Source organism: Schistocerca cancellata, chromosome 5 (genome assembly GCF_023864275.1).
Source record: "Schistocerca cancellata isolate TAMUIC-IGC-003103 chromosome 5, iqSchCanc2.1, whole genome shotgun sequence".
NCBI lineage: Eukaryota > Metazoa > Arthropoda > Insecta > Orthoptera > Acrididae > Schistocerca > Schistocerca cancellata.
The window spans coordinates 179,468,065-179,492,049 of NC_064630.1; the positions used below are offsets into that span (position 1 = coordinate 179,468,065).

The 23,985-nt window shown below is 41.5% G+C and overlaps 1 protein-coding gene across 1 annotated transcript in view; it reads left to right on the top strand.

Moving 5' to 3' along the window:
- Nucleotides 1–20,838, top strand: part of LOC126188427 (uncharacterized) — a 641,976-nt gene extending 621,138 nt beyond the window's left edge. Inside the window, exon 7 of the mRNA XM_049930030.1 lies at nucleotides 19,505–20,838. The gene's annotated coding sequence lies outside the window, so the exon portion shown is untranslated. The remainder of the gene's footprint in view (nucleotides 1–19,504) is intronic.
- The last annotated feature ends 3,147 nt before the right edge of the window (nucleotides 20,839–23,985 follow it).

Below are 23,985 nucleotides of genomic sequence, written 5' to 3' on the forward strand. Positions count from 1 at the left end.
CGAGGTTGCCGTTGTTGCAAACTGGCTATGCTGTAAGTGCTACGGGTTGTGTTAATGCCTGTGCAGTGTCACGAGAATTGCCCATCGCGGACTCAGCAACACAGAAAGATTAGTTGCCTATTTCATACTGGTACCCCTACAAGATCCAGACGATGCAGCAACTGAAATATCACGATCCGTAATAACTTTCTGAATTTGTTCTTCGGTTTCTGCCACGGATCAAAGTTGATGACATTTTGTAGGGCAACACTGTATGCAGTAACGAGCCAAATTTTACACTCTAGAATGCAGTGAATACACAGAACCGTCGAATTTGTGGTACTGTTAAATAGTTTGTTGTTCACGAAGAACCACTGCATTCGGCACATGTGATTCTGTATTGTCGATTCATAAGCACATTCATTCTCGGTGCGTTCTTCTTCGAGAAGAATACACCAACAGGGCCTGACAGCTGTACAATGGCGTCTGCGCCTTATCGAAACCTCTTTGTACAGCATGCGATTCCTGCTTTGGAAGAGCGCAACTGAGTGGAAGCTACTGTTTACATGCAAAATGGGGAAACATGTTGCATGGCTCGCCCAGTGAAAGATCTGCTTAATGCAATCTTCCACGAACGTGCTATCTCTGGAAGTTTCCCAGTTATATGGCTTGCAAGATTGCTTGATCTGGATCCATGTAACGTTTGACTCTACGGACATCTAAAAGAACACGTTTACCAGAGACAAATTCTGTCTCACCTAATATGAATAGCACTGTGCAGGAAGATGTTGCACAGATTCCACCGGAATCTGCAGCGAGAAACAGTTTTGTAACTGGCGGTTAATAATAAAATCGACATCATGCCTATCTCATCTGGTTGACCTTCCCTGCTCAAGTCTCGTTCCTAATATGTTACATACGGAAATATTTCTGTGCGACTGTCTTGCATTCACAGTGCCAGATTTGCACCTAGCGGCCAAAATTAGAACTAATTTTGTTTTCAGCTTTAACGCATCAACACATCTACGAAACTACGCTCTCATACGTAAATTACATCACATTCTGGACATTTGTGAGGAGCTGCACCTTAATTATAACCAGGTGGTACGTAAAAAATGCAAGATTAACACACACTCCCTTAGCTGTATACGTCAAATGCGCGTTCCTGATGAATTTCTTAATCTTCTTTGGGACGAATGGTTGGGGAATAATGAAGTCTATTCTATAACGAACAAAATACCAACAGGCTAATGAGCACATGAGGCTCCTTTCGGACTCCGGAAAGGCTGACCCATGCTGCTGAAGCTGCTGTAACCTCGCCACTTCGCACTCTAAGGCATAGTATTACTGGTCAGGGGTTTCAATGTTGATGAACTTTGGGGTGGAGGGAGGGAGAGTAGGCAGGAACTAATGACCAGATGCAGATCTCAATTCTGGGCGACGTATCCTGGCAATCATCTGGTCTGGCTGTCGGCTACTCTGTCGCAGAATGAACGCTAATTTTCTGCGTGGAGATTCAAATGGTGAAACAGGAGCGAGTCAGAGACAGGATTACTGTCAGTGCCACAGTTTACAGGCAGCCGTAGAATCTGCTATTTAAACCTGAGAGCGCCCACGCTGTTTCTGAGCGCGTACTCCCTCGGCTCTTCCATGTAACATGTGTGTGTGTGTGTGTGTGTCTACTGTGGAGGTGGTGTGCTACGGGAACCTTATGTAAATACAGCGAGCTGTTACCAGTTTCTTGTTTGCAGGCAGACAAGCCTTAAGTTTAACGAGATTACTATGCATGACACTGGCATTTAAATATCGATCCCGCCTCCAGCGTCAGGTCGCCTAACGAGAAAGCGGCGCTAGCGCTCGAACAGGCACTGCATCTGCGAGCGACGCTCAGCCGTCCCTGGAGGCTGACTCGCAGAAGGGGCGCAAGGGATGGGGAGCTCTCCTCGTGTTTCTCGGAGTCCCTGGAGTCTACAGATACAAGAGTTCATAAGGCACCACACTTCAGCCCTCAGCGGAACTACACAACTGTACTCTGGAGCCCGTGTGATAGTTGTGGCCTTTCACGCTAGTGAAACCTCAACGAAGGGCAGCTCGTTCTGTATTATCGCGGAAGACGAGTATAACGGATATGATACGCGCGCTGTGGTGACAATCATTAATGTAAAGATGTTTTTCGTCGCAGTGAGACCTTACCACGAAAATCAGTGCCAACTTTCTCCTCCGAATATGCAGATTTTCTGTTGGCACCCAGCTTCATAGGAATAAATGATCATTGTGATAAAATAAGAGAAATAAGAGCACGAGCGGAGACACGTAAGTGTTCTTTTTCTCCGCGTGCCCTTCGAGAGAAATAATATGAAGGAGGTTTGACGAAACCTCTGCCAAGTGCTTAAGTGTGATTTGCAGAGTAGTCATGTGGATGCAGATGTAGATGTTTCGAACTTGCTTCCATTTCTACAACTGATCACTGCCTGGATCTTCATATACATATACTGGATGAAGCAGCTAACACAGGTCACTCCAATCAAAATTACGGGTATTAGCGGAAAGTGGTAGAGGTGAAAGTATGATTGCCCGCATCTCGTGGTCGTGCGGTAGCGTTCTCGCTTCCCACGCCCGGATTCCCGGGTTCGATTCTCGGCGCGTTCAGGGATTTTCTCTACCTCGTGATGGCTGGGTGTTGTGTGCTGTCGTTAGGTTAGTTAGGTTTAAGTAGTTCTAAGTTCTAGGGGCTAATGACCATAGATGTTAAGTCCCATAGTGCTCAGAGCCATTTGAACCATTTTTGAAAGTATGATTATGATAACAGAAGAAAACCTATCATTAAGCATGGGATCGGAAACGAAATAATTTCAAATGAGTGATAGCGAGCCATATAATCTTCTTTTCTTTCATTTTTCTTTTTTATGTGCTATTAGTTATGTCAGTTAATTATTTTTGCTTTTTATGGTGTTGCAGCCTTTGTTTTTTCTAGACTGGTATTGGGAATATTATAGCCACATTCGCAAATCTCAGAACCGAAATCTCATTATTTAAGATTGCACGTAATGGCAGATTATACTTTCCAGTTGTTGCTAATGGCGTCGTATCTGTCGGAATGGCGTAGTGGAACTAACTGCGTTTGTTTATTGTCTCCATCATTGAAGAAGAGAGACACAAAGGAAAGGAATCCACAGATGAGTTATTATTATTATTATTATTATTATTATTATTTGTAGCCTACTTAATTCTACGTTGTATTTATTCACTGATAATAGCTTTATTTAGTTAATTCCTTTTGAGTGATCAGCCTTCCGAATGCTTTCATGCGGTCCTTCACGAATTCCTCTCTTATTCAAACCTCTTCATTTCGGAGTAGCACTTGCACCATACGTCCTCAACAGTATTTTGAATATATCCCAGTTTGTGTCATCCCATACAGTTTCTACCCTCTACAGCTCCCTCTAATACCACGGACGTTATTCCGTGATGTCTTTACTTATGTACTATCATCTCACCCCTTCTTCTTTTCCATATTTTATATATGTTCCCTTCTTTGAAGATTCTTCGGAGACCCTCCTCAATCCTTATAGCACTCCGTCTTCAGGCCACAAGTGGCCCATCGGGACCATCCGACCGCCGTGTCATGCTCAGTTGTGGATGCGGGTGGGAGGGGCGTTTGGACAGCACACCGCTCTCCCAGTCGTTGTGTCGGTTTTCTTTGACCGGAGCCGCTACTATTCGGTCGCGTAGCTCCTCAATTGGCATCACGAGGCTGAGTGCACACACAAAAATGGCAACAGCGCATGGCGGCTGGATGGTCACCCATCCAAGTGCCGGCCACGCCCGACAGTGCTTAACTTCGGTGATATCACGGGAACCGGTGTATCCACTGCGGCAAGGCCGTTGGCTCAATCTTTATGAGCCCACTTAATTTCCAACATCTTTCTACACCACCATATCACAAATAATTCCAATCTCTTCTTTTACTGTTTTCCCACAGTCCATGATTCCCGACCATACGATGTCCTTCTCAGAAATTTCGTTCTTACATTGAGTCCGATCTTTGATAGCTGTCCAAGAATGTCATCTGTTCCTGTGAGAATCTGCTTAATATGTTCTCCTTCTTTCGTCCGTCATGTGTTGTTATGCTTTTAAGGTATCAGAAACTCTTAACTCCATCTACTTCGTGGTAAAGAATTAAGTTTCTCGTTATTCTTCTTTCAGCTACTTTTCATTACTTTTCTTTTTCCTCAGTTTATTCTCAGTCATTTTCGTTGATATGTATGCCTAGGTGTCCCTCTTCTCTCTTTACAGTTTGTTCATTTATTCTTATTTTGGGGTTAGTAACATACAAACTGTCTTGCTTTGCTATTTCTAATGTATTTTCTAAGCACTAATTACGAAACGTTTATTGGAACTTTCCTATAGTTTTCCTCTGATTTAGCCCTTGTGTTGGCAGTTGCGGCAGTTAGCAGATCGTTTGCGCAGGTGTTGCAGCCAGTATTTGTCATTGCGGACACACAAACAGAATCCTACAGGCGGTCTTTGGTGATGTTTTTCACGATTTTCTTCCTGAAGCATTCCAGGTTCACCTGCCTGTCTGTGCTGTTATAAAGACACCTGGATCTGTCGTTACACTTCAGTCTTTTGAACAGGGCAGGCCGCCAGGCGTTATCGAATGCTCATAACGTACTTGTCGTTCGAGTGTTCACGGTGTGCTCTGCGTCATTTTCTGCATCGTCGGTTGTTTTTCCTTTCCCGGCACCGTACTGCAGGGGAATCATGCCAATTACCTGTCCGTGATCCCTCAGGCACAGAGGCTTGTCCCGTATTTTGGCTACAGCATTTACCAAACTAACCGGCTGTAAGGTTTCCGTTCTCTCGGGCGTTTGTCTTCCACAACTTTTAGCACAATGGAAGGATATAACGCACAATAATTTTATTCCCAAAAGGTTAAACAGGTAACAAATCACAAATGAAATTACTTTTTCACCTACTTTTCTACATGTTCACCAACGTTCTCAACACATTTCTTCCATCGTGGTAACATTTTTTATATGCCATGTTTGTAGAAGTTCAGTTGACTGGAGTATATCTATCTGCGGACCGTTGATTTCACCTCCGTATCTGTCACAAAGCGTTTGCCGGCCAAGAATTTCTTCACGGGATCAAACACATACAAGTCCGACGGGGTAAGATCCGGACCGCATAGTGCTTGTTGGAGCACCTCCCACCTAAATTTGACGATTTTCTCACGAACAGGAGCAGCAACACCGTCAAAATTAATGTTGTGTCGCTTGTTGCGAAGGGCGCGACGTAACCAATCTTTTAATGTAGGCAGTGGTCCCGTGTTCACCAATAACACATCATGCCTATCCTAAAACACTGTCATAAATACTTTGCTAAAACATGGAATCAATGAATTTTCTTCGCGCTGGGAAACAAGCAGACTTGCACTCCATAGAAGCCTGCTTGGTTTGGAGAGTGTAGTGTAAGCTCACAACTCATTTCCAGGGACGGTTGCTTCCAGAAAGTCTTGCCGTTCTACGGCGTAACACTCTGAGGGACCCAAGCTTGTCATTATTCGCTGGTCCATTTGGTTGTCTGTCAGGTTCGTAAGCATCCAGCAAGCACCAACCTTACGAAATTCCAACGTGTCATGAGCAATATCGTTCATTTCGCCCGGGCGGTAGTGATTCATAAAGGTTATCACGTCCCTCTTGGAAGGAAGTACACCACCTGGAGACTTTTCTACGGTCGGTAAAGTAGTTCCCATACACGCCACGAGTTTCCCTGTGAATTCCAGTCGGTTTATGCCCTTTGTACTACAAATATCGAATTACACTTCGCTTTTCTTCACTAGTTGACGACAGTTACATGCGCGCCATTTTAGTTTCTAGGCCAGGATTCTCTCGCTAGAGCTGCTCATGAAAACAAAATACCATCTGTAGCGCAAAATTCAAACTATAACGTCGTGAAATTTCACCATTCCTTCTGCAATACCAGGGGAGAATGAAATTATTGCGCATTACTTTCCGATCCTCCCTCGTACAGTGATATTCGAGATTTTCTAGATTCTGGGCAACCGTCTTTGCAAGAGACATTCGTTTAACAACACTGTTGGATATGGAACAATGTGGTCTACTGACTGATGCAACATTTCCGCCGTAGTTCTCCCTATGTAATCATAATTTTAATGTTCACATATTGCTCTACTAAGACAGTTCGGAGACACTCATAGTATTCTGTGTCTTCCATCGTACCGGCACCAGTGTTCTCAGTAGGTACTGCATTGATGATTGACGTCATCAAGCCATCGGATCGTCTCAGCGACGGTAATACTGTGGGTGATCGAAACTACTTTGTTACAAGTGTGTATGGAAAACTATGAACATCTGTTACCATTTGGTCCTCCACATGTGCCTCCAATTTTTTCTAATCTTGATTGATTCTTTCTATTGTTGTTTGACTGCTCGACAGAAAATCATTCTTCTTTGTTTTTCTATTTTTCTTAAAGATTTTTGAGACTGTCTTCTCGCCTGCCGTGCTGTACGTTTTAAAGACTGTAGGGAGGGACAACACGGAGATAAAACACTAACTTTCTAACACTTTCAACTGTCTAACACTGTTCTTGGTAGTAAGCAGGGCAAAAAGCGAAACGTTCGCATTGGGCAGCCTATGATGTCAGAATCAACCTAGGAACAAGATAGTCCTTCAGAGATACGACGAGAAGATGGAAGGCTCAAGACTCCCTGGACGACCAAGAACCAGATGGCAAGATGAGGTGACAGACAGCAGTGTGCTGTGTATAACTGAATGGAAGGAAGCATCGCAATACAGGGAGATGGTGAGAGCGGTGTGCGATCGTCACGTTTCAAAGAAGCCACCGGAGTGAATGCACTGATGTTGGTATCGTATTGTCTTGCGCCCTCTGCAACCCTCGCTCCTATTCGTTGGCTTGGACGTATGATAAACTCTTTAAAAGTTCACAATACGATTTGCGTAGAATCTATACACAGTTGACTGGATTTTAAGGTATTATCTGGAGCTGTAACTGTGAAATAAATCAGATTATGGTAGCCTGTTCTAAGTTCGTCTCAGACCGTCCAGCTTGCAGTTTGCATGTATGTATGTGTGTGTGTGTGTGTGTGTGTGTGTGTGTGTGTGTGTGTGAGCGTGTGTGTGTGTGTGTATGTGTGTGTGTGTGTGTGTGTGTGTGTGTTGCTGCACTGCAGAATTTTGGAAAGTAGGCGTGTTGAGTCTACTACTCTTGACATGAAGCCCAAGTTCTTGTACTGCGTCCTGAGGGCAGGTCGTATTTGATCGATTACTACTGTATGCCGCAATATCGATTTAGCATTTGCGTCTAATACGAGAATGTGTATGTCGAGTCCAACCAGTATTGCCGCTCTTTTTTAAGGTTCCAATATGTCGTTGTATCCTCTGAGTGTAGTGAAAATATTGGTGCGTTATATAAGTTTCTCATATGGCTATCATTATTTCTATTGCCACCGCTTTTTCTTATCTCTGCCACCGTCATAGTTTTATCCGGCACACAATGGCAGTCATTGGATGATGACCTGTATCCTTCTGGCAGCTGGGGCCATGCGGCGTTTCTGGCATACGGCTCCTATATACAGGGTGAGTCACCTAACGTTACCGCTGGATATATTTCGTTAACCACATCAAATACTGACGAACCGATTCCACAGACCGAACGTGAGGAGAGGGCTAGTGTAATTGGTTAATACAAACCATAAAAATATGCAGGGAAGTATGTTTTTTAACACAAACCTACGTTTTTTTAAATGGAACCCTGTTAGTTTTGTTAGCACATTTGAACATATAAACAAATACGTAATCGGTGCCGTTTGTTGCATTGTAAAATGTTAATTACATCCGGAGATATTGTAACCTAAAGTTGACGATTGAGTACCACTCCTCCGCTGTTCGATCGTGTGTATCGGAGAGCACCGAATTACGTAGGGATCCAAAGGGAACGGTGATGGACCTTAGGTACAGAAGAGACTGGAACAGCACATTACGTCCACATGCTAACACCTTTTTATTGATCTTTTTCACTGACGCACATGTACATTACCATGAGGGGTGAGGTACACGTACACACGTGGTTTCCGTTTTCAATTACGGAGTGCAATAGAGTGTGTCCCGACATGTCAGGCCAATAGATGTTCAATGTGGTGGCCATCATTTGCTACACACAATTGCAATCTCTGGCGTAATGAACGTCGTACACGCAGCAGTACATCTGGTGTAATGTCGCCGCAGGCTGCCACAATACGTCGTTTCATATCCTCTGGGGTTGTAGGCACATCACGGTACACATTATCCTTTAACGTACCCACATAAAGAAGTCCTGAGATGTAAGATCAGGAGAACGGGCTGGCTAATTTATGCGTCCTCCACGTCCTATGAAACGCCTGTCGGACATCTTGTCAAGAGTCAGCCTAGTGTTAATTGCGGAATGTGCAGGTGCACCATCATACTGATACCACATACGTCGACGCGTTTCCAATGGGACATTTTCGAGCAACGTTGGCAGATCATTCTGTAGAAACGCGATGTATGTTGTAGTGCTCTCCGATACACACGATCGAACAGCGGAGGAGTGGTACTCAAGCGTCAACTCTCCGGATGTAATTAACGTTTTACAATGCAACAAACGGCACTGATTACGTATTTGTTTATATGTTCAGAGGTGCTAACAAAACTAACGTGGTTCCATTTTAAAAAAACGTAGCTTTGTGTTAAAAAACATACTTCCCTGCATTTTTGTATGGTTTGTATTAAACAATTACACTAGCCCCTCTCCTCACGTTCGGTCTGTGGAATCGGTTCGTCAGTATTTGATGTGGTTTACGAAATATATCCAGCGGTAACGTTAGGTGAAAAAAAATGGCTCTGATCACTATGGGACTCAACATCTTAGGTCATAAGTCTCCTAGAAGTTAGAACTACTTAAACCTAACTAACCTAAGAACATCACACACACCCTTGCCTGAGGCAGGATTCGAACCTGCGACCGTAGCAGTCCCGCGGTTCAGGACTGCAGCGCCAGAACCGCACGGCCACCGCGGCTGGCTAACGTTAGGTGACTCACCCTATATATGGTATCCCAGTTCTAACATCACCATGAAACTGCACATCACGTTCATCTGCCCATTTCAGTCATTTGTCTATGTTCTATTACCATTAACGTGAGAGTAGATTGCATCTGAATGTTACGAAATTGTAGTGACCAAGTAGTGATGGGGATATTCTAATACGTTATTACGCACAATTCGGCCTTGTGTCATCGTTGCATGTACAGATGATCGATATCGACTAGCTCCTGTTAAAGATGACGTGAAATAGGGTCTACAGGTCCTAACCAGGTGTCATATTGCTGTGGTTAACACATGTCTACGATCCAGTTTAGCAAGTCTCATTGCGTTTTCAAACATTTCGAAGACAGGCAGTGGTGAGATATTTCAAGAAAAGCTTCTCAGTAAGTGGCATTAGAAAACACTGCGAAGAATAAATGTAACATTACATAATTCAATAATCGCGTCGAAAGTACACGACCAAATGACAACGGCGTAAATTTCTCTTTTGAAAGGCAGCGGTCGATGCAAACCAGTTGATCTTCCTTTTGACATTCCACACTCCGATCCGTAGAACGCCCGTTCTCTTTCTCCTGATAACGACATCCTCTTGAGTAGTCCCCACCCGGAGATCCGAATGGGGGACTATTTTACCTCCGGAATATTTTACCCAAGAGGACGACATCATCATTTAATCATACAGTTAAGCTGCATGCCCTCGGGAAAATTACGGCCCTAGTTTCCCCTTGCTTTCAGCCGTTCGCAGTACCAGCACAGCAAGGCCGTTTTGGTTATTGTTACAAGGCCAGATCAGTCAATCATCCAGACTGTTGTCCCTGCAACTACTGAAAAGGCTGCTGCCCCTCTTCAGGCACCACACGTTTGTCTGGCCTCACAACAGATACCCCTCCGTTGTGGTTGTACCTACGGTACGGCTATCTGTATCGCTGAGGCACGCAAACCTCCCCACCAACGGCAACGGCAAGGTCCATGGTTCATGGGGGGGACAGATTAAAATATGCCATGTATAATACGGTCTGAGATATTCGTACGAAAGCAGTCACCTTATGACAATTTCCCCTCATATTATTTCAAAATATTTCTGAAGCGGTGATGTACTTAACAGTTGCTGTTTTCCTGTGCAGTGGTTTGACTAGTTTTTTTCATTTTACTGCATGCTGAAATTCGTCCAAGTTTGGTTGTTGTTTGTAAGAAATACACTTCTTCATTTGCAGTGGTTGCCAAAATGTGAATGACACAGTGAGTAGCATACTCATGAGCCAGATCAACAGATATGGTACTCTTAGATGAACTGTGAAACTTTTGTGAGATATGGGTTCCACATACATTGAACAGTGATGAAAATGAAATGCTCATTAGTGTTTGGCCCATTTTAAATTAATCAAACTGATTTTGTGCATTAATTGTTACTATGGCTGGGGTGTGGGTTGAGGACTTCTCATTGTAAATTGAACAGTCAAAGTAATGGGTGGAAGCTAGAGTCCTCAGTATTGAAGTCAGCCTGTTTAACGGGTTGGACTGGTTTTCACCAATGTTTTCCAAAAGAGATTATTCTTGCTTATTACTATGCAAAAGCTAAACCAGTGACATGAGAATATTTTCTTCAGGGAAATGCAGCTGTCCAGGAACTAAGATAATGGGAAAGATGAGGGATTTGAGTAGTTCAGATTGCAGGAACACAGATTTGTTTTCCAGACTTAACCTTTGGTGGTTGCAGGTACACTTCCTACTAACCGTACTGAATGCTGCATCATTATCATTAATCTGGCTACCTGCTTGCTAAGTACCTTGCCAGGCCGAGTTACCTGTATGGCCTGCCAGGCCCTGCGCATTTTTTTTTTTTTTTTAGCACAAAGTGGAGATTCTTTCCATTAATCATTCAGCGTCTGGTTCACACTGATAGAACAGATTGTATGTAACAATAAGAATGTATTTAAGTTATTCAGACATGTAGTTACTGAGTAGGGTGATTCTCTTGAGATAAAGTTTTGTACATACTCTGCCTTTAAAATTTTTCCCCCCTAAGAATTATATTTCCAGTACTTTGTGAAGAGACTTTAGTAGTCTGTGGCAAAAACGATGTTGTATTCCCCACTTTACCAACCCACAACACAAAACATAATTTTTTTTGAAAATCCACAGTTTACTTTTGAGTGTTTTCAGCAAAACATATCATGTCATTTGACTATTTGTCTTTTCATATATTGGTATTTCTCAGTTGCATGAGACTGCAGTCGTGTGTGTGTGTGTGTGTGTGTGTGTGTGTGTCTGTTTCTGTTAGGTAATTTGATAGTTTTTTTACTTAGACTATAGGAAATTGACTGCTTAGGTATGTGTGGACAGATTGTTTACCTGTATCAAGGCCGCACAGCGCAGACTCTTGGTCTGAGGCGCCCTGCCACGGTTCACGTGGCTCCCCCCCCCCTCCCCGCCCCTGTTGGACATTAAAGTTCTCTCTCTCGTGTGTGTGTGTGTGTGTGTTTTGTCCTTAGTGTAAGTTAGTTGAAGTTGGATTAAGTAGTGTGTAAGCCTAGGGACCTCAGCAGTTTGGTCCCAAAGGAACTTACCACCAGTTATCAAGTGCACTGTTTACTTACTACTTCTGGGGGTTAATAGAGGTGTCCAGTGTGGCTGCCTTACAACATGACCTAAGGTCAATGGTTTTTATTATTATAAGCCTCAAGAAAATGACATGAAACACCTCGCATTCATATCTGGTTTCTTTGTTTCAAACAGATGCTGCATCTATGCATTTGTGTACTTTTATTTTGAGTGTTTGTGCTTACGTGGCTGTTGATCACGACCGTAAACAAATGAGAACTTAGACTCCCCAAGGGGGGAGCAGCGGTGTGGGCAAATAAGCTCCAGTTCCCTCTCGAAGGGCTGTCATTCTACTCCCACATGCTGTGCTTCCACGAAAACACAACTGACATAACAGTTATAAGGATTGCCGATTCATTTTGTTGTGGTGAGTCATATTCGAATCCCTTTATGCACCAGGCCTAGTTTTTTCACTCATTTCAGAATAAGAAAAAAAAAACAATCTGCAACACAAGGCAAATTGAAATAACAAAGCATTTGGTAGTGGCTACAGTGCAATTGTTTGCTGCGGTTGGCAGTGGTCGTTCAAGCCGACCTGTACCGCTATCTTACGCAACCATAGTTCAAAACACTCCCCACTTAAAACTGCTACATTAATACCGCATGCAGTTGTTCCATTTATAAGAAGCCAGTGCCAGGTCTGGGCTCCATACAAATTGTCGACATAAATTGTCCTCATTGCAAAAACAGCTTTATGTGAGTTGTTACTGTGTAACTGCTTTTCTTGCAAATTGTGTAAGTTAATTTCCTTTGTTGTGTCCGAGTGCAAAATAAAATGCAGACCATAACCAGTCAAACAGCACATTTTAATTCCAAACCCACTTAGTTTGGACAATATAGTTTGAAACACAATTGCCCTTTAACAGTAGGTTTTTCTACATAGAGGGCTTTTGATACACGTAGTTGGAATGCAATGTGAAATGTTGTATAAACTTCATCACAGTGTTTCTAACTTTAAACAACCTGTCTTCATAACTGCCACAGGTCACCAAAGTGAAGCATTGCCACAATTAATAGAAAGTGGTCTCTTGACATCGTTTAGCAGACAACTGGAATGTTTGTGCCTCTGGATCGATAAACATTAATTTTCAGCTTCTTCATGTGAAATATAAACAGACAACTTGTGGTGCGATGGGGAGCTGCCCTTGTACGGACAAACTCTGCAGAGCTTGTTCTTTACTAACAATTAGAAAATAGAAAATAATAATTGTTATTGGATACTTGTTGGAAACTCAGTTGCCTAACTGCGTAAGCATGGGCCAGCTTTGGTTTGAATGCAAAGAAATAGTATTGATGGCTGTTGAGATATGTGTACCACACAAATTATTAAGAGATGGTTCTGATCCCCATCATCATCATCATAAACTAAAGGCTATGCCTTGTCGATTTAGCCACGTCCCCCTCTCCAGTGTCATCCTCTTCAATTCTTCATACGATTTTATCCCCATATCTTCTTTGATGTTATTAAAATACATTGCTCTTGGCCTGTCTCTTGGTTTTTGCCCTAAAACTTTTCCGTCAAATACATTCTTTAGGAATTGGTTGTGTCTCATTATGTGCCCTTTAAGTTTTGGTTTTCTTCTTCCTATATAATTTAGCAGTGTTCTCTTCTCCTTTACTTCTCTTAAGGACTGTTCATTACTTTTTCTATCTACCCAGCTTGTTTTCGTCATTCTTTTCCATATCCACATTTCCATTGCTTCCAGTCCCTTTTTCTCTGCCTTTCCCAGAGTTCACACTTCACATCTGTATGTTAAGATACTCAAGACAAAAGTTTTGGCAAACTTTTTCCTACTTTCTAGGCTTATGATTGTCTGTTAGTAAATTCCTTTTATTTTGGAAAGCTTGCTTTGCGAAGGCTATTCTTCTCTTTATATATGTGATACATTTATTGTCGTCAGTGATTGAAATCCCCAAATAACAGAAGTTCTCAACCTGCTCTAGTTTAATATTAACTTTACCATTTTATTTTTTCTTCCCTACTACCATAGTTTTTGTTTTCTTCTTATATGACCCCCATCATACACAAAAATGGTGAGAACACTCACAGAAGCAACGAAAAAAGCATGCCAAATTTAAAAGAATTCAAAATCACCAAGGTTGGCAAAGTTTTACAGAAGCTCAAAATTTAGCATGAACTTCAGTGTGAGATGTTTTTAATAGTTTCCACAGTGTAACTCCATCTCAAAATTTGGCAGAAAACAGAGATTCTGGTCATATTTAAAGTACACCAGTGGCCAAACACAATCAGTACCTTCTCTGCATGATAACAGTGGTGGTGATACTGATGACAGAGTTCACCAAAGAAAATGAAGTAAGTATTTCAGAATTACAGTCTATAACAGTTGCCAACATGAGTAAAGTAGAAATCCTCGGTGCAACAAAACAGCTTAAATTACTTAATAAAGGCAAGGCCTCTCCGGTCTAAACTGTATACTAGTCAGGTTCCTTTCAGAGTATGCTGACATAATAGCTCCATACTTAGCAGCAACTGCTCACTCTTAGAAATATCTGTATCAAAGACCAGAAAGTCGCACAAGTCGCCGTGGAATTACATACCCCTATCAGTAACGTCATTTTGCTGTAGGATTTTGGAAGATATACTATGTTCAAACATTATCAATTAGCTCAAAAACGATTTATTGACAAATAATCAGCATGGATTCAGAAAATGCCATTCCTGTGAAGCACAACAGCTCTTTATTGTCGTGATGTAATGAGTGCTATCAGCAGATGTGCCAAATTGTTTCCATATTTTCAGATTTCCAGAAAGCTTTTAATACTCTTCCTCACAAACACCTTCTTCTCTATCTGGAAAATATCAGGGAGTATGCATGCGGAACGATTTGAAGTGGAATGATCATATAAAATTAATTGTTGGTAAGGCGGGTACCAGGTTGAGATTCATTGGGAGAGTCCTCAGAAAATGTAGTCCATCAACAAAGGAGGTGGCTTACAAAACACTCGTTCGACCTATACTTGAGTATTGCTCATCAGTGTGGGATCCGTACCAGATCGGGTTGACGGAGGAGATAGAGAAGATCCAAAGAAGAGCGGTGCGTTTCGTCACTGGGTTATTTGGTAAGCGTGATAGCGTTACGGAGATGTTTAGCAAACTCAAGTGGCAGACTCTGCAAGAGAGGCGCTCTGCATCGCGGTGTAGCTTGCTCGCCAGGTTTCGAGAGGGTGCGTTTCTGGATGAGGTATCGAATATATTGCTTCCCCCTACTTATACCTCCCGAGCAGATCACGAATGTTAAATTAGAGAGATTAGAGCGCGCACGGAGGCTTTCAGACAGTCGTTCTTCCCGCGAACCATACGCGACTGGAACAGGAAAGGGAGGTAATGACAGTGGCACGTAAAGTGCCCTCCGCCACACACCGTTGGGTGGCTTGCGGAGTATAAATGTAGATGTAGATGTAGATGTTTGTTGAAGAGTTGACGAGAGAAAACGAACGGTGTTCGGTCGTTTCATGATTGAACAATCCGCCTCCAACTCCTTGCATTTGATACCTTTAAATAATTAAACACAATAAAAATTATTTCCATGGCAAGGAATGCGATTAAGCTTTGAATAATTAACTCGACTACGTGTAATAAATGACATGATTAATTGTCAGCAGGCAGAGAGACCAAAACTTACGTCTGATGTATGAGAGTTCACCCAGATGTAAGGTACAGAGGTAATTGTGTGGTAACTAAGGAGAAATCCCTTCATTTGTCAGCAGCGATATGAATTAGGTGTTTAACATAATTGTAGAAGCTTCATAATGAGTAAACTGCTTTCTGTGGTAACAAGAAAAAGAGATCTCCAATTTTCTAGCAAAATGCTTTACAGGAACTATCTACACGGTAGATTACAATGACAGTTAAAAAAATAAATTAATAAAATAGTAAAATAACGCTCCAGTAGCGGATCCAATTAGAAACTTCTGCCATTTTTCATGTCACGTCCATCACTCTTCCTATTCTCTGCGTAGATCCTCTTGTAATTTTTAGGTTCTCCTATGACCTGTGATTTTCATAATCTTCCTCTATTACTTCCTGCGTGCTGTTGCGTTCCATTATTGCGTGTTGTCACATCCTGCATTCGTTACATTTTCAACTTGCTCTGAATTTGAGAGCGTGTTCCTCTTTATGTCTTCCTTGTCCGTAGATAGACAAGCTGTTCGGTTCTAGTTTTCCTTTTTTATTACTCACTTCTAGAAACTCTATTCCTTCGCCCCATTATAATTCTCATTATAGCCCTTGACTGTACCGTCCGGTACGTTTTCGGTTGTGTGTGGCTGTCTCCTCTCGCTCTACACACTCGTCCAGAATCTTCTGGGTCTTTCTGCGTCCCGCTTTCTTCCGACGATGACAGGTAGTTTTAGGTAGTCCTGTACAGTGGTTGAGAGGTATCGCATGCACATTCTCTTTCATATAACTGTGTCTTGCCTTTTGGATTTACTTCCAGTACACTATTTATTGCCATTATGGTCCCTGATCCAGCCACGCTCTCACGGGCAGTATAACTTCATAAAATAATTTCAAGAAGTTGCAAAAATAAAGTACGCTTGAAAATACCGGCAGCGGCGGGATAAATGCAGTTACCTTTTCAGCTGATACATGGACTAGAAGTAACACCAAATTCCAATGCCACTACGAAGCAGCTCGAAGTTGCGACAGCGACAATCCGAAGTATTGTTCCGTGAATAAAACATTCTAGCGTATTTCAAGCTTGATTCATTTCGCTGACCCTGTAGTTTCACGGGAACGACTTTCAAAATCCGTTACAGTTAACCGAATGGAGAAGTGTTAGGTAAAATATTTTGCTTATGGATGATATGTCGTTTACAATCGTGAAGCAGTCAAACTTGGCAAGGCATTACCGTTTAGCTGAAAACCATACTAGATTAAATAAGTGGGTAAACAACGGCCCTGGTCTGTTAACGTGTGGAGAGGGCTTTTCTAAAACTGTATCTACGTTATTGTTGCCCGTTTCAATTGACGACACAACAGGTCACAAGTGTGTACCGATACAAGTAGATACGTTGCTGTAATTGTTGGAAGCATGCCCCTGGGCATAAGGTGAGGTACCAACATGACTGACGTCCCACTCATTCCGCACAGATAATTACAAACAGCCGGCCGCAGAGGCCGAGCTGTTCTAGGCGCTCCAGTCTGGAACCGCGCGACCGCTAGCGTCGCCGGTTCGAATCCTGCCCCGGGCATTGATGTATATGATGTCCTTAGTTAGGTTTAAGTAGTTCTAAGTTCTAGGGGACTGATGAGCTCAGATGTTAAGTCCCATAGTGCTCAGAGCCATTTGAATCATTTAATTACAAACAATTTTAACACAACATTTGGAGATCGTGGTACCAGTCGAAATGGCCTTCAAGCTAATACGAATCACCCCAAAATCTCCCTTTAAAATTAGTTTTCTGGCATCAGAAGTAGATTACCAAAGGCAACGAAAGCTTTCTTTAGCAAAATACCTACCCTGACATCAGGTACCGGGTCTGCAGACATATTTGGAAAAAAACTTACACCTATTATTATTTGGGCTTGATAACTGAATGTTGCTGATTATTTCTCGATGTGCCTCTCGTATTTGTGATATAACTTTTCAACACGTGAGGCAACCATAATTTGTCCTTTTTCATATCCACGTAAATAAATTGATTTCCTAATTATATGCACACGTTATCGACCGGAAAATTTTCACGTAAAAAGTATTATCAAAAAGTAACGGGAATTTATGTTTTTCTTAAATAATCTTCATTCATCAACGTCAGCTCTGTCCCATTCTGACTAATGCCCCCTAAGATGCCGGCCAGAGTGGCCATGCGGTTCTAGGCGCTGCAGTCTGGAGCCGAGCGACCGCTACGGTCGCAGGTTCGAATCCTGCCTCGGGCATGGATGTGTGTGATGTCCTTAGGTTAGTTAGGTTTAATTAGTTCTAAGTTCTAGGCGACTGATGACCTCAGAAGTTAAGTCGCATAGTGCTCAAAGCCATATGAACCCCCTCAGATATAATAAATTGCGCCAGCGCTTTTTCCAATCTTGAAAGCACTTCTGGAACTGATTTTTCGTTATGGTGTTCAGCTCCTTTAGTGATTCTATTTTTATCTCCTCGTATTGGCAAAACGACGACCTTTCATGGTTCTCTTCAGCTTCGGGAATAGAAAGAAGTCGCAGGAGCTATGACTGGCGAATACGGTGGCTGTGGTGACATAACAGTTTTGTTTTTTGCCAAGAAACACGAACAAGCGTTAAGGTGTGAGCATTAGTTGATGCCATTTTCACGAGCGGTTTTGACACAATTCTAATTGTTTTCTTCGTATTCTTCATGCATACGGCGCATAACTTCCAGGTAGTTTTCCTTATTGACAGTGCGATCGTACTGTTCAATGCTAATCGAAGAAAACACTGACAAGAACCTACACATGTGATCGAAATTACCGATTTTTCTTTTCGGTCTTCTCTATTCACACAGTTTCCATTGGGGCGACTGGCCGTTGGTTTCGACGTCATACCCATATTCCCATGTTTTGTCACCCGTTATAACTTTCTTTGGAACTTCTGGATCATTGTCTCCATCAATTTCCTAGTGATGTATACATGACGTCGTTATTGGTCGAAATTCAACGATTTCGGAACCAACTTTGTTGTTACAAGCATCATGCCCAAAACATCCGGAAACTGCTTTGCATGATCCAGAATCTATGTCATCATCATCAGCAACCTTTCTGATGGCGATTCGACGATTTTCCAGATCGGGTCACTTAACTTCTTACTTATTATCGTCAGTAATTGATGTGCTAGGGCGCCCAGGGTGATAAGTCGTCTTCAACGCCCTCACGACCCTCTTTGAAATGCTTATACCACTCTTAAACTCTTGTCTTTCTCATAGTAGGTTGGTCAAAAGCCACAGTCAACATTTTTAAGCAAAATTTAAGCAAATTCTTCAATCCATCGCTTTCGAAAGTAATAATCCACCGAGCACTCTAAAACAGGTATAACCGTTTCGACAGTCGAAAGTAAACCAAACACGAAAAACAGATGAAAATTAGAACACGTCATGAACATGAGATTTTCACTCTGCAGCGGAGTGTGCGCTGATATGAAACTTCCTGGCAGATTAAAACTGTGTGCCGGACCGAGACTCGAACTCGGGACCTTTGCCTTTCGCGGGCAAGTGCTCTACCATCTGAGCTACACAAGCACGACTCACGCCCCGGCTTCACAGCTTTACTTCTCCCAGTACCTCGTCTCCTACCTTCCAAACTTTACAGAAGCTCTCCTGCGAACCTTGCAGAACTAGCACTCCTGAAAGAATGGATATAGAGCTTCTGTAATGTTTGGAAGGTAGGAGACGAGGTATTGTCAGAAGTAAAGCTGTGAAGACGGGGCGTGAGTCGTGCTTGGGTAGCTCAGTTGGCAGCCGACACGGTAGCTCAGCGAATTCGGTCAGAGAACTGGTTGGCCTCTGTAATAAGAAAAACTGAGTGGAAGGATCAATAAACGAACTTGACGGATGGTATGTGACGTCCGCAACGACCAAAGACAACGATAAAAAAAAAAAAAAAAAGTTGGTAGAGCACTTTCCCGCGAAAGGCAAAAAGGCAAAGGTCCCGAGTTCGAGTCTCGGTCCGGCACACAGTTTTAATCTGCCAGGAAGGTTCACGTCAGGAACATGTTCACTAAAATGATAAAAAATGGCTGAAAATCACATGTATACAGACCGTGAAACTAAAATATTTCCTTTACATTTTGTTCACACTTCGTATTTCACGTCAGTGGTGGTTACTAACAGCCCCCGATCTTGTTGCAGTTGCAGAACGCGGCCCGAGAAGTGGCAGAAACGCCGTCTGGACCTTCGAGACAAGCGGTCGCCATCTCGCAACGTGCCACGGCCCGAAGACCCCGGCACCGGCGAGAAACTGCAGCTATTGGGTGCTTGCTTTTGTCTGGTAGCGGCAGCGGTGCGCTGTTTCCCAAGAGCTCTTGGCGTGGCTTGCAGACTTGCAGGCAAAAGCCTTCGAGAACGGCGCAGAAAAATGTACTCGAAACTTGATGAACAGGGTAACAGCCTTTAAAGACTGGTGGCCAAAAGAAAGGAAAAGAAGGGTGTACGGACAGATGAGCTATTTTACTTCGCCGTAACAAACTTCGTTCCATATATCGTGTTTCTGAATTAAATGTTCTCTCACATTTAATGGAAAATACATTGTATATAAATATATTCTGTTATTGGTGTGCTACGGTACGAAATGTTCAAATACTAAATGTTCATTAACCTTCATTACAAATTAATTGATTTTTACCTAATTAATGTTTCAGCTATAATGAGTGTTGCAATTATATTAAGAGATATTTCTATATATGAAACAGCAGTGCATATACGAGCCTACTACCTTGTTCCAAAGGTGCTTCATTCAGATAACCATCTCAAAGGAAACAACGGCCCTGTGGGCATCACATCTGATATTGGAAAACTTGTTCATCATTTCTCTGGCGTGATTTACTAATTACAGTTCGAGAACACATGTAATTAGCATCCAGTACAATTTAGTCCTATTGATTGTCTTACAAGAGCCAAAATCACGTATCATATATTATTCGTTTCTACTCATGTGGAATTTCTTTGACATACTTTACGAACTGCAGTTCGACAGCACACGTGATAAACATTCAGTACTATTCAGTATCACCGACGTTCTTACAAGATCCCAAAGCAAGTATAGTATGTTAGTTGTTTCTTTCTTTTCCACTCGTGTGACTGTTTATAATTTACTACAAACGAACACAGTGCGCTGTTTGTATCTACAGTTTGTAACTAAATTTACAAGTCCCATTAAGGCAGCACTTTGTCCAGCATATTCTTTCCTAAATGAGTTGAAGAATTACTTTTAGATGTGCTGTTTATTTAGAAATAGTATCTGAAGTATCCATTTGTGATTACACGCCACTTACAAACTCAACAATAAGCGTATAAAGTTCCTGGCCCTCAATCATTCCCGTTTATCCGATTTTCCTTTCACGTACAGTTCACTAGGTCCACACTGTTACTCTGGATTGCGTAACTACTTTCAGAAACTCTGTTGACAAGTCAAACGATTAATGAAAATAGCGGAATATGATGATGACAAAATCATCAGGCAAACACGTGGCTCACAGCCTGTTCTTTGTTGTTAACATGTTTCCCTTAAACGTGTTTCCAAAGATTAACACAATGAAAGTCACGATTGTTCTCTGTGTGTTAACTGTTTCTGATACTGTGCATTGTTAAGTTCTCCAGCTGGCCTCTGGAATTTCTTCGACATATTTTACGAACTGCAGTTCGACAGCACAAGTGATAAACATTCAGTACCATTCAGTACCACTGACTTTCTTACAAGGTCCCAAAGCCAGTACAGTATGTTAGTTTCTTCTTCCTTTTTTACTCATGTGACTTTTTATAATTTACTACAAACGAACACAGTGAGCTGTTTGTATCTACGGTTTGTAACTAAATTTGCAAGTCCCATTAAGACAGCACTTTGTCCAGCATATTCTTCCCTAAATGAGTTGAAGAATTACTTTTAGATGTGCTGTTTATTTAGAAATAGTATCTGAAGTATCCATTTGTGATTACACGCCACTTACAAACTCAACAATAAGCGCATAAAGTTCCTGGCCCTCAATCATTCCCCTTTCTTTCCGATTTTCCTTTCACGTACAGTTCACTAGGTGCACACTGTTACTCTGGATTGCGTAACTACGTTCAGAAACTCTGTTTCCATGTCAAATGATTAATGAAGATAGCGGACTATGATGATGACCAAATCATCAGACAAACATGTGGCTCACAGACTGTTGTTTGTTGTTAACATGTGTTTTCCTTAAACGTGTTTCCAAAGACTAACACAGTGAAAGTCACGATTGTTCTCTGTGTGTTAACTGTTTCAGATACTGTGCATTGTTAAGTTCTCCAGCTGGCCTCTTTAAGCTTAAATACTGACTTATGTACATAACTGTATAAAGGATGAACGTGTTATATTGTTGCTGATTTGTTCATAAGAAAACAAATATTGGTTGTGTTACGTTGGCGGTAAAATGATTAAACATTATTGCAGAACTTATTCTTCTATCTGTGATTCTTATGCTCTATTTGCGCCCTACACTCTGTGATGTTTTTTTCCTGTGACTTACAAAGCAAATGCAGTTGACATCTTAAGGTTAGTTCCATTGTATGTAAATATCTCTTGAATATTTTGTTTCACGGAAATTCTCGTAGTAACAGAATTTTAATGCACATATGTTTTTGGTTTTCAGCAGGTTTAGACTCCCTGTAGCGTAATTATTTATACAACAAGCGAACTCCACTTTCCTGTATTGATATACATACATTTCACAGCTGAATTACATATGTTGATAAAATCTGTTACCAAACAAATACCAGGGTGTATAAAATGTACGTAAATCATAATCCCAATGAATGAGAAGAACGATATTTGAAAGGTCCATCAAGATGAATGTAGTAAAGCCAGCAGATGTGCTATGTGCTATAACTTCGAATGCATACCGTAATCTGTATCGTCACAACCAAAATGTCCACACCCTCTCCAGTTCTCTGTCGTCTCAGTTGCGTGATGTATCTCAATAATGTGATGAGAGTTAATGTACAGAATGTTGACTTAATTGGTGTTTAAATAAGACTGTATACTGAACATTTCTAGGAAAACTGAAATACAGGTAATAAAATTAGCTTTCATAAATGAATGTTAAAGTGTCGGATCAACTACCTATTTACAGCGTACAGAGCACTAGAAGTTAAACGTTTAGACAGTCACGTCTTCATCTTGAGAATAACCGTAACAGAGATTCTTATATTTTGCACTGTAACTACATGGTTAAATTGACATTTTAACTTTGATTTTTACAACGACGACCTCATATCCATTATGGATGAAATCATGGCTTTAATAACTCAAGTAGGTATTAAAACTAGGTATTAAAACTTTTGCACAAAATGAACTACAAATCCTAAACAAGGAATTACAGAGAAAGAACCATCGTCGCTTATTGTCAAATCTAACTTACCTGCGTGTCAGGCGTTTAGCATCAGTGGGTAAGCTATCAGTTGTGTTAGTCACCCATTCTATCTTGCAGGCAGCTTTAAAGAGTAATGTAGCTACTTATTTCTTCTATTATTGGCATTATTGAGGTCGTTATTCTTTATGAACTCTAAGTGATTATTTATTAAATAAATTCATTTGGAAAAGTAAATACTGTGATGTTGTAGTTCAAATATGCAACACCTTAAACAGTAATGTAGCTACCTATTTCTGCTATTATTGGCATTATTGAGGTCGTCATTCCTTATGAACTCTGATTATTTATTAAATAAATTCATTTGGAAAAGTAAATATTGTGACGTTGTAGTTCAAATATGCAGCACCTTAAACAGTTCTTTACGAGATGATTGACGGCAGGTACAACATACTATCTTGTGACATGCTTTTGTACATTGAATGCTTTCATTCTTGAAGATGAGTCACATCGGAACACAATTCCATCCGACGCTACTGAATAAAAATAAACAAACTATATTAAGTTACTAATTTGTCCCCCTTAAATACTTGCAATACCAGGCAGTGCAAAACAGGTTGGACTCAGTTCGTTAAGAACGTTTCCAATACGTTTTTCCAATCTCAGTTCTTATCAATATATAAACCTGAAATCAAAGACTCTGCCTTTCGTAAACACACTTCCAGATGATTTAACTTCAGGACTGGTGTTTTATCACTTGACAACATAGGGCACAAACTGACATTATGGCTCTTAATTGTTTTTTTTCTCTGTGGTATGACGCAATACCCCAATACTCGTAACATTATTAGTAGTAAGAATTAAATCCCAACTCTGGGACAAATTTCACCTTTAAACTTTGGATTGTCTACAAGTAGAGGCTAACGCACAACTTCATCCTTCCTCATGATGCCCCCATGTGTTTCCTTAGACATGGCCCCATCCCCTACTCTTCCTCTCCACCCATCCCCAGCCAATAGCAGCCAAATATTTAGCTGCCATTAAAATGAAACACCCAATCACAGCTGTTATCTTGGCATGTTCAAAAGTATCGGAACGATTTAAATTTTAAGTCATGTGCTAAGTTATCGTATCCTAACAATATGACATATTTATCAGAAATACGTCGCATTACCTATAGTGTCTTTATCGTTTATCAAAAATAAGTAAGCCCTACCTGAATTGCATAGAATGGCACGATGTTCAAAACTATCCAAACGACCTGGATTATTTATCGCAAAT